At 38.8% G+C, this 4,983-nt stretch overlaps 1 non-coding gene across 1 annotated transcript; it reads left to right on the forward strand.

The window, feature by feature from the left end:
* Window positions 1-852: 852 nt before the first annotated feature.
* Window positions 853-956, forward strand: LOC127746961 (small nucleolar RNA R71). The gene has a single exon (XR_008008766.1). It is a non-coding gene; the product is annotated as a small nucleolar RNA R71 (small nucleolar RNA).
* The last annotated feature ends 4,027 nt before the right edge of the window (window positions 957-4,983 follow it).

Genomic DNA, 4,983 nt, shown 5'->3' on the forward strand with positions numbered 1-4,983 from the left:
GATTCTTCATGAGGGAACTCCCTAGTGGTCAGTGGACGTCCCATGAGGTCTTTCTCACTGGGAATCACTGCCTTTCCCTCCTCTACAGGTTCGGCCATGTTGGACATGTAGATGGCCTTGCACTCTCTTTTTGGATTCTCTTCTGTATTGCTTGGGAGAGTGCTAGGAGGAATTTTAGTAACTCTTTTACTCAGCTGACCCACTTGAGCCTCCAAGTTTCTGATGGAGGATCGTGCCTCAGTCATGAAACTAAGAGTGGCCTTGGATAGATCAGAGACTATGTATGCTAAGCTAGAGATGCTCTGCTCAGAATTCTCTGTCTGTTGCTGAGAAGATGATGAAAAAGGTTTGCTATTGCCAAACCTATTTCTCCCACCGTTATTGTTATTGAAGCCTTGTTGAGGCTTCTGTTGAACCTTCCATGAGAAATTTGGGTGATTACTCCATGAAGGATTATAGGTGTTTCCATAGGCTTCTCCCATGTAATTCACCTCTTCTATTGTAGGATTCTCAGGGTCATAAGCTTCACCTTCAGAGGAGGCGTCTTTAGCTTGCATTCCAGTCAGACTCTGAGAAATCATATTGACTTGCTGAGTCAATATTTTGTTCTGAGCTAATATGACATTCAGAGTATCAATCTCAAGAACTCCTTTCTTCTGAGTCATCCTATTATTCACAGGATTTCTTTTAGAAGTGTACATGAACTGGTTATTTACAACCATTTCAATGAGTTCCTGGGCTTCTGCAGGCATTTTCAGATGAAGAGATCCACTGGCAGAGTGGTCCAATGACATCTTGGATAACTCAGATAGACCATCATAGAATATACATATGATGCTCCAATTCGAAAACATGTCAGAAGGACACCTTTTGGTTAATTGCTTGTATCTTTCCCAAGCTTCATAGAGGGATTCACCTTCTTTCTGTCTGAAGGTTTGGACATCCACTCTGAGCTTACTCATCTTTTGAGGTGGAAAGAATTTGGTCAAGAAAGCATTGACTAGCTTGTCCCAAGAGTTCCGGCTTTCTCTAGGTTGTGAGTCAAACCATGTTCAAGCTCTGTCTTGTACAGAAAAAGGGAAAAGCATAACTCTGTAGACCTCGGGATCAACCCCATTGGTCTTAATAGTATCACAGATCTGCAAGAATTCAGATAAGAACTGGTAAGGATCTTCTGATGGAAGTCCATGAAACTTGCAGTTCTGTTGCATTAGAGAAACTAATTGAGACTTAAGCTCAAAGTTGTTTGCTCCAATGACAGGAATTGAGATGCTTCTTCCATAGAAGTTGGAAGTTGGTGCAGCATAGTCACCAAGCATCTTCCTTGCATTGTTGTTATTATTTTCGGCTGCCATGTCTTCTTCTTTTTTGAAAACTTCTGTTAGGTCCTCTCCAGAGAGTTATGCTTTAGCTTCTCTTAGCTTCCTCTTCAGAGTCCTTTCAGGTTCAGGAGCAACTTCAACAAGAATGCTTTTATCTTTGTTCCTACTCATATGAAAGAGAAGAAAACAAAGAAAGTATGGAATCCTCTATGTCACAGTATAGAGATTCCTTGATGTGTCAGAGGAAAAGAAGAATAGAGGGACGAGGTAGAGAGAGGAATTCAAACTTATAGAGAGGGAGGCGGTCCGAATTATTAAAGGAGGATAAGTGTTAGTGGTTTTCGAAAATTGAAAAGTGAAAAAGTAGTTACGTGGTTTTGAAAAAGATAAGAAATAGTAAGTTTTGAAAAGATAAGAAGTTAGAAAAAGATTTTGAAATTGAATTTTAAAAAGTTATGATTTGAAAAAGATTTGATTGAAAAATATATGTTTGAAAATATATGATTGAAAACGAGATTAAAAAGATTTGATTTTAAAAATTAAAATTGATGACTTGACTAACAAGAAACTAAAAGATATGATTCTAGAATTTAAAGATTGAACCTTTCTTAACAAGAAAGTAACAAACTTGAAGTTTTTTTGAATCAAATCCTTAATTGTTAGCAAGGTTTTCGAAAATATGAAACAAGAATAAGAAAAAGATTTTGAAAATCAATTTTTTTAAAATTTTTTAAAATATTAAGAAGAAAAATGAAAAAAATTTGATTTTGAAAAAGATATGATTGATAGGAGAGGATATGAAAAAGATAGGATTTTGAAAAATTAGTTTTAAAACTTGAAAAATTGAAAAAGATTTGAATCGAAAACAAAATTGCCTCCTTGGTGTTATCCTGGCGTTAAATGCCCAGAATGGTATCCATTCTGGCGTTTAACGCCCACTTGGCTACCACCTTGGGCGTTAAACACCCAGCCAGGTACCCTGGCTGGCGTTTAAACACCAGAAATCCTTCCTTATTGGGCGTTTTGAACTCCCAGTTTTTTCTCTGTAACTCCTCTACTGTATGTTCTGAATCTTCAATTCTCTGTATTATTGACTTGAAAAAACATAATTTTGAAATTTTTTTTGAATTTTTAATGATGAGAGAAAAAAACAACAGAATAAAATTAAACATGAAAAACTAAGATCAAAACAAGGAATGCATGCAAGAACACTTTGAATGTCAAGATGAACATCAAGAACATTATGAAGATCATGATGAACATCATGAACATATTTTTGGAAATTTTTTTTAAAGAAAAGAAAGACATGCAAGATACCAAATTTAGAAATTTTCATACTAGAGACACTAACAAATTGAGAATGTACATGAGAAATAACAAAAGACACAAAATAAGAGAATTTAAAGATCAGACAAAGAAAATTATCAAGAACAACTTGAAGATCATGAAGAACACAAGAACATACTTTCGAAAAATGCAAGAAGAATAAAGACATGTAATTGGCACCAAACTTAAAAATTGACACTAGACTCAAACAGGAAACACAAAAATATTTTTGATTTTATGATTTTATAAAAAAAATTCGAAAATTATTTTGAAAACGAAAATAAGAAACTCAAAATTTTTAATAAGAATTCCAGGAATCATGCAATATTAGTCTAAAGCTTCAGTCTAAAAAGATTAGACATGGCTAGCCAAGCTTTAGCAGACCATTACATACAACAGCCAGATTGATGGGAATCAAAAAGGCTCCTGTGATGATAAAAGCATCGTCTGAAACTCTAGAATTCATTCTTAAAAATTCTGAAGAAAAAAGTAAAAAAGAAAAATACCTAATCTAAGCAACAAGATGAACCGTCAGTTGTCCAAACTAGAACAATCCCCGGCAACGGCGCCAAAAACTTGGTATGCGAAATCGTGATTCACACTTTTCACAACTCTGTATAGCTGACCAGCAAGTGCACTGGGTCGTCCAAGTAATACCTTACGTGAGTAAGGGTCGATCCCACGGAAATTGTCGGCTTGAAGCAAGCTATGATCACCTTATGCTGCAAAAGAATGTTGTGGTGTCTAGATATTCGTGGGAGATGCTTTATGAGGTCGAGCAGGCTTTTGTAAGTGTGTTGGAGGAGATTTGGGGGCAACCCCCCATCTCGACACAAAGAAATTCTTAGGGGACCCCTCCCTTCTCTAAGCTGAGCTGGGTAGTGGTCGACTTATTTTTTCTTCGCTTCGTTTACTTGTTTTTGTTTCTTTTCTTCCAGTTTTGTAACTTGGCTTTTGCTGTATTTTTCAGAGATGGTTAAGAATAATGATTCTATGAAGGCCTTTAAAAAGGCGAGAAAAGCCACAGCAGCCCAGAACATCTCGGCCAAGGCTGCTGGGGAAGGATCCCCATAGCTTCCTCCTAAGAAGCCGACCTTGGGCACTTCCGGGCCGAGGAGGGTGATCCCTACTCCTCAGGTTCACTTGGTTGATCCTCCCCAAACTTTTGCTGCTAACTCTTGTCCCACTGCCGGCCCTCTTCCGAAAAGACAGAGAACTATTGAACCTTTTGACCTCGACAGCCTTGACTTTGATGCTGTGGGGTTTGTTGACAATCAAATCACCCCTTATGGCCGACTTCCTATGAATGACGTGTCCATTTTTCAGCACCTGGATTTCATCACCCGAAGTAGTGTTAAGATGGCACACATAGGTGTAGCTTTGTTCTGAACTGCTCAGGACATCCCAGTTCATGTGAGAAAGGCTTTTATAGAGGAGGCCAAGTCAGAATTTGACAGGATTAAGGGATTGAAGGAGGAACTTGAGAAGAAGGTGGAAAAGCTGGAGAAAGAGTTGGAAGGTGAGAAGACTCAGGCTACTACTGCGGTAGCTTTTGCAAATCTGGTTGAGGAGATGGCGCAGAAGTAAAAGGAGGGCTATATCTGGACATATAGTGAGATGATAGAGCTCAGGAAGAGGTTAGAATCTGCTCAATCTGATTATGCCGAACTCCAGGGCCATCTCGTGGGTAGTGTGACTTCTGCCTTTGAGAATTCGAAGGATCAGGTCCGATTTCTTGCTCCCGAGCTCGACCTGTCTCTCTTCAGTTTGGATAATATTGTGGAAAATGGGAAGATCGTACCTGCCCCGGATGAAGATGATGATGATGTAGATCCACCTCCTGCGCCATCCACCAAGGCTTCTGTTGCCCCGAATTCCCCAGCTCCTGCATCTGAGGTCGGTCATCCTGAGTCTGATCCTGATGTTCAGATTCTGACTCGGCCGGATGGAACAGTTGATGCCATCCCTCTTGCGACTCGTCCTCCTTAACCTCTGGATGCCACCACTGAGGAACCTTTGAATCCTTTGTAATTTCTGTTTTGATATTTTATGTCCCGAATTGTGGGTCTTTAAAATTCTGGATTTTTGTCACTTGTAGTTCTTTTGACTTTGACATTTTAGCTGCTTTTGTTAGCAAGTTGTTGTGAAAAACAAATGCTTTTGAGCTCTTAAGGTCATTTTTCGGTGGCCTTCTTGAGTCTTTATAGTAGCTTTGCTTTTCTTCTTGATGTGTTTGTTTGCAATTTTTCCAAAACTTTCCAGGAATCTTAAGAGTGCTGGAGCTTTCTGCTCTCCGACCTCTTTTTGATTGCCTTTGTGTTTGTTTATTTCCTAC

This window comes from Arachis duranensis, chromosome 4 (genome assembly GCF_000817695.3).
Source record: "Arachis duranensis cultivar V14167 chromosome 4, aradu.V14167.gnm2.J7QH, whole genome shotgun sequence".
Taxonomy (NCBI): Eukaryota; Viridiplantae; Streptophyta; class Magnoliopsida; order Fabales; family Fabaceae; genus Arachis; species Arachis duranensis.